Source organism: Zingiber officinale, chromosome 11A (genome assembly GCF_018446385.1).
Source record: "Zingiber officinale cultivar Zhangliang chromosome 11A, Zo_v1.1, whole genome shotgun sequence".
Classification (NCBI taxonomy): Eukaryota; Viridiplantae; Streptophyta; class Magnoliopsida; order Zingiberales; family Zingiberaceae; genus Zingiber; species Zingiber officinale.
This window is the reverse complement of record NC_056006.1, coordinates 68,132,195-68,139,376: the sequence shown is the minus strand read 5'-3', so window position 1 is coordinate 68,139,376 and position 7,182 is coordinate 68,132,195.

The following is a 7,182-nucleotide window of genomic DNA, read 5'->3' as shown; positions in this document are numbered from 1 at the left end:
TTGGTGTGGCCGACCCCTTCTCTCTCTCCTTTCCCTTTGCTCTCTTCTCCTTGGTGGTGGTGGTGGCCGGATTTTAGAGGAAGAGAAAGAAAGCTTTTGGGTGGTGTTCATCTTGGAGGATCATCGCCCTCATGACGTCTAAGGCGAGGCGAGGAATACGACAGAAGATCTTGAGGTCATTAGCATACAAAGAGAAGGTATAATTAGTATTTTTCTTCCACATCATACTAGTTATTTTTCTTTGTAAGAATTCCAAACACAAGAGGCATTAGATCTATTTTTTCGAATTTATTTTTTTAGTTTGTGTTTTCTTTGTTTTTCTAATTTGTGATTCGATTGTTCTTTTTGGTTAACCTAGAGTTCTTTAAGGAAATTAAATATTAACTTTCCTTAAAAGACTTTGTCTAGGCGGTGGTGGTTGCTCCCATATCCAAGAAGTCCATGTGCCTCGCCATGCAGTCCTGGAAGCCAATTTTGAAAATTAATATTTAATAGAATTAATAACATAGGTGGATTTGAATCAATAGTGTTAAGTTCCACTTACGATTCAAATCTAAACCACTAAGAACAGATAAGTTAAATTTGGAATCAATGATGTTAAGTTCCGTCTGCGATTCCTAATTTAACTTCTAAAGAACACAATAGGTTATTTAAGGAAAGGTTCGACACTTGTACAAAATTTTTGTATAGCGGAACCGGTATGTTTTCCTAGGACTAGCCAACAATAGTAACCTTAGGTTTAACCAATAAGAACAATCGAATCACAAGATCGAAAAAATAAAAGAAACACAAAATCAAATCATAAATTCGAAACATAGAATCATTAGCCTCTTGTGTTTGGTATATCAAAATCCATACCAAGAAAACTAGTATGATGCAGAATAAGACAACTAGTTATACCTTTCTTTGTTGCTAAAGACCTCTTGATCTTCTGTTGCATTCCTCACCTCCTCTTGGATGTCATGTGGGCGATGATCTACCAAGATAATTCTACCGGGACCACTTCTTCTTCTCCAAGACTCTTGAGCCATCAAGGGATGCCAAAATAGGAAATTTCCTTCCTCTTCTTCTCCTCCAAGCAACTGGCCACCAAGTGCATCTCCTCTTTTTCGTCTTCCCATCTAAGCAATCGACCACAAGGACTAAGGAGACCTCGATGCCGCCAGCCCTAAGGAAGCAAAAGAGGAGACAAGAGGTAATGGTGCCGCCGACCATAAATGAAGAAAACAAAGAGAAGGAAGAGATGCAATGGCCGACCACCAAGGAAGAAAGGAGCATGAAGGGGCTGACCACACCAAGGAAGAGAGGAAAAAGAATAAGGGTTGTCCCATGAGGCACCCTCTCCGTCTCTTTTATAATCCTTGGGCTTGGCAAAAAAGGAAATTTTAATAACAATTAAAATCTCTCTCTTTTAATTTTTCTATTGTACATGGAAATAAAGGAAAGTTTTAAAATTAATCTCTCTCTTTAAAACATGTAGAAAACTACAAAAAGGAAAGATTAATTAAAACTTCTCCTTTTAAAACATGGTTACAAAAAAGGAAAGTTTTATCAAAAATTAAAATATCTCTTTTAAACATTATAGATAACTACAAATAAGGAAAGATTTTAACAAAATTAAAATCTCTCTTTAATCTTTTGTAGATAGCTATAAAAGGAAAGATTTTAAAATTTTAAAACTCTCTTCTAAAACCATGAGGATGCTATAAAAGGAAAATTAAAATATTTCTTTTAACCATTGTAGATAACTATAAAAAAGGAAAGATTTTAACAAAATAAAATATCTCTTTTAACCATTGTAGATAACTACAAAAAAGGCAAAATAAAATCTCTCTTTTAACCATTGTAGATAACTACAAAAAAGGAAAGATTTTAAAAAAATAAAATATCTCTTTTAACCATTGTAGATAATTATAAAAAGGAAAGATTTTAAAATAAAATCTCTCTTTTAACCATTGTAGAGAACTATAAATAAGGAAAGATTTTAATAAAATTTTATTTTAAAGAAAACTTCATTTTCCTTTTATTCTTCATGTGGTTGACCCTTAGCTTGGTCACCAAGCTATGGTCGGCCACCTCTTGGCTTCCAAGCTCATGCTTGGTTGACCTCTTGCACCAAGCAAGGATGTGGCTGACCCATTACTTGGGTAAGAAGTGGACTTTGTGGATAAAGGTTTTATAGAGGCTACAACAGAGACCGAGAGGAGAAATTGGTTTTGGTCTCCCGATGAGCTTGAGCTTCCCGTGTTCGCCCCAAACACCCAACTCAAGTTCACCAATAATAACTCATACCACTAAAGAGTTATTATTGAACTACCGCACCAATCCCAAATTACATTATGTGCTCCTTCTTATTATGAGTGCATTAATCTCCCTGTGTTTAAGATATAGAATGCCCACTAATTAAATGAGTTACTGACAACTCACTTAATTAATATCTAGCTCCAAGAGTAGTACCACTCAACTTCATTATCATGCCGGACTAGGTCCACCTGTAGGGTTTACATGACAATCCTTATGTGCTCCTCAAGGGGACATCATCAACCTAGATTACTAGGACACAGTTTCATTCTATAATCAACAACACACCATATAAATAATATCATTTTCCAACTTATCGGGCCTATTGATTTAACGAGCTAAATCCCACCCTTTGATAAATTAAAGAAATAATATTAAATATACGTGCTTGTTATTATATCATGATTAAGAGTGTACACTTCCATAATAACAGAGGTTTTGTTCTTTTATATAGTCAGTATAAAAAGAAACTACCTCAAATGATCCTGCTCAATACACTCATAGTGTACTAGTATAATTTTATAGTCTAGATAAACTAATACCAAATTACACTACAACCATTTGAATAGTTTGTCTATTCCATCATGGTTGTGAGCTATTATTTATAATTTATAAGGATCTGATAACATGATCTTCTGTGTATCTCCTCACACCATGTTATCTATAATATAAATTAAATGGACAACTACACTTAGCATAAATGTAAACATTTGACCAATGTAAATCTTATTTCTAAATAAATAAATGTTTATACAAAAGCTAGGCTTTTAGTATACATTCCAACACCCCTGTAATGTTGCTTACCTCTGACATTGCTCCCCCTTCATCGATGCTCATTTCGGATGAGCTTGCTTCGTCATTTTCTTGGTGACTTGCCATCAGCGCAAGTCCAGTATAGGCTTCAATCTCCAACTCTGATGATGTTTTATCCCACGTCGTATTTAGAATTTTTATGTTTTTTCTGGGTTGGTCTTTTATCATTGTCCTTATTCTTTAGTTTTGTTAGTTGTTTTTGAGGTGCCCTTCTTCATTGTAGTGATGACATCTCACTTTCCTTTTTCTTTTCTTTGCTTGCACTTGATTGAATTTATTAGATCTAATTTTTTTAAAACTTTCTTACCATAAATGTCATTTCATCATCGTCAAGAGATTCCATTTTTTCCTTTAAGGTAATATTTTGCTTTGGCTCCTTCTTTAGATCTGCACATCTAGATGATGTGTGTAGATTATATACACTTTTATGCATGTTTGGACGCACATCTACTTGTATTTCATTAGCATAATCTATGTTTATTGCACCCTATTTCATTGTAATGTCATACTTCCATTATATTTTGTTTGGAGATTTGCTCTTTGCTTGTTTTGATTGACAGAACGCTATTTGGAGTGAAAATGGAGCAAAAATGCACACAGGAGCAACTCCGAAAGAAATCCAGCCTGGGCCGTGTATGCCACACGACCGTGTGGCCATTGGTATGTTTTGGCCGTGCTAAATGGCACGGCCGTGCTAGCATCAGATGTGAAGAAGGCCATGGCCGTGTGACTCACATGGCCATGCCAAGCTCCCCGTGGCCAGGCAGCTCACGGCCGTGCCAAGTTTCCAGAGTAGAGGAAGGCCACGGCCGTGTGAAATCACACGGCTGTGTGACCTTGGCAGAGACAAAGAAGGTTATGGCCGTGTGATCCACATGGCCATTTGACTCAACCTGGGAGGGAGCCGTGTGAGGCTGTGTGGATTCCACACGGCTGTGTGACGAAGAACACGGGCCGTGCCACGCCAAAAATAGAGCTGTGCTGAATTCTGGTAGATTGCAGACCGTTCGTAAAATGGCCATAACTTTGTGCTTCGTTGAAGTTTCGGGCTGTTCTTTATATCAAAACATAGCTAACTTCAAGATCTACAACTTTTCTTCAGGTCCAATAGAGAGAGAGACTTATCTTCCCATGCTAAATGGCACGGCCATGCCTCCCAACCGCGGGTTCAATTGGACCTCCGCCCAGACTGCAGACCAAACTTTGAACGACCATAATTTTCTGCTTGGTTGGAGCCAGGGCTCGATCCAAGTATCAGATTGAAGATAATTTCAAGGGCCATAACTTTGTCAGGGTGAATCACGAGAAAACCTGGTTTAGTGGGTGAAAAACCCAGTTTACCAGATCCCTAGTTTCCTGGTTTTCCTGGGCAGTTTGGAGGAGGTATAAAAGGGTCAAGATCCTCATTCTTTGACTCATCTTGGGTTTGGGACTTTGCCCCTCTCCTTGGGGAAGGGTTCTCCCCTTAGGGGGAAAACCTAAAGCTTCATTCTCCTCCATCCCTTATCGATCCATCAATCTCCGGAGCAAGGAGGCATCCCCTTGACATCAGAATCATGGACAAGCATCTCTTCTTCCCCTTCTTCTCAAATCTAGGGTTGTAAGTATGCTTTTCTTTATGTTTTGGGGTTGTTCTTCCTTAGCAATGGAGTAGATCTCTAGATCTAGGATATAGGAAGTATTTGTGATGTGATGGTGATGTAAAACTATGTAGATTTGCTATGTTTTCTATTAAATGATTTGTTGATGCCTTGTTCATGTTTGATGTAATGTGTGTGTGAATCTTATTTATATATTTTGCATGTTTTATCAAATGGTTGTGTAGAATTGTTAATCCCGTAGAGGGGATATCCTAGATTGATTATCCGAGAGACGTACGTGATAGACATGCCCGTGTAAGGACGATTTAGGGTATCACCTTGAAAGGAGAAGCAAATCTCCACAAGGAAGTAGGGGATCGGGCATAATCACTATTTCTATTTCTATGTTATTGTGTGTTAGTGTGTTTCTATGTTGATTATCTGAGGGACGCACGTGATAGACAAGCCCGTGTAAGGATAACATAGGAATCATTCCCATTTAGTAGCATAGGACATGGAGTAGGAGATCATGCCGGCTTATCCACTGCAGGGGAGAGTCGGTAATGAATCTAACTTCCTACAAGAGCATGAACATAGAGGATAGGAACTAAGCAATCTATGTAACATCACCTAGCATTACAAGGAAACCAAAATCCTAGAATCCATCATCCACCATCCTCTAAGCTCAATCCCTCTTAAGATCCATTCTCTCTCTTTTCTCTTCTCTTTCTCTTACTCTCTTTTCTCACCAATCTTAGGTTTGTCTAGATAATTCATTGTGCGAAGTTGACTAGTACTTAATCAACAGTCCCTGTGGATACGATATCTTTTATTATTACTGATGATGTAACCGTACACTTGCAGTTCTTAACAAGTTTTTGGCGCCGTTGCCGGGGGCTGTTTTCGATTAACATTAGTTGATTAGCATATGAGTTACTCTAGACATTTTTCTTTTTCTTTTTGCATTCTCTTGTTTTCATTTTTTTAATGTAATTTAAATTCTGCATTTTTTTTGTTACTTCTACATGTCTATCTTGTTTTAGCTATAATCATTTAGATGGACATGTTTAAACTGATTACTAGATTGAAAGCTTTATTTCAAAAGTTTGACCAAATATTTGTTGTGAACTCTAATACTCTTTTCTATGAATTCTGTTGTGTAACTGGTCATATATTTGATAATTGTCCAATATTGCTTGGCCATCCATATAGAATGCATGTAGAAAGAAGGGGTGTTTTCTTTAACTTTAATCAAAGGTCAGAGCAAAATTTTTGTAAAGCTTGCAATGAAATAGGCCATTCAATTGAGAGTTGTTACAAGTTATTCAATTTGGGAACATCAATCGATGAACTTGATAGAAAAATAGATGAAATGACTTCATCAAATTCACACACATATGGCTCTGACTCGAATGCCCCCCCAATTTTCATCATTTATGGATAGAATGTTGAAAGGTTTAGAGGAGGTTCTAGCTATTCAAGCTGAATCACGCAAGGACATCAAGAAAATGCATGCTACACTTGATAGTATAGACTCAATAAATAATAGAAAATCAGCTAATCTTTTAGTTTTGCAAGAGTCTATAATGAGAAAATACTATGATGAGCTTGAGGATCATGAATCTGAGACTTTGATAAAGGAGTGCACCACTTTAATTCCATTACCTCCTAATGTCAAAGATTTAGAAGAGCCTTCCCTTCCTACATCTGAACCAATTTATAGTCATGTTGTGGAGGGATGTGTAGGGATGACCCAAGAATCACTCCCCTTAGTCACACAACCATTAGTCGCTTTGGATGATGTAGGACATGAACTAGTTGATGTTGAGAGTGTAGGGACTTGTGTAATTGAAGCTAAGTCTCAAGAATCACCTCTTTTAGAAAGACCACCACTTAAGCCACAACCTTCCTTATCTAAATGTCAAACCATGCTCAATGATTTTCTTACATTAGTGATTGGTAAAAGTCAAATTTCAATTCATTTTTCTATTGTTACTAATCAATTCTTTTTTGAGCATGATGGTGGCAAGACATACGTTGCACAGGAGTCACAAGGTAAAGATAGTGTTGAGCCTTTAAAGGAGAGCTTATTTGTTGAAAAACTGAGAACCCTTGGTAAGAAGGTTCTAAAATATCTTACCCCTCCAAGAACAAGATTTAGATGAATCCAATGAGGTAGTCGAGCTAATGACCTTAAACAAGCGCTTCTTGGGAGGCAACCCGAGTTCATTTTCCTTGTTTTCTTTTATGTCTTTAGTTCTTTCTAGTTTCTTTTTTACTTCATTGATAATAAATCATACCCTCTACTTAATTTTTCTTGTCTATCTTATTTTTTGTAGAATTCAAAGTTGTGGAGGGATGTGAGCATTGGATAGAGGAGTATTTTTAAAACATGAATGTCAACTATTTGGAGCTTATCACTTAGTAACTTCTCGTACTTTAAATCTCCTCCACATTATTTTTAGTTTTCATTGGGACAATGAAAAGT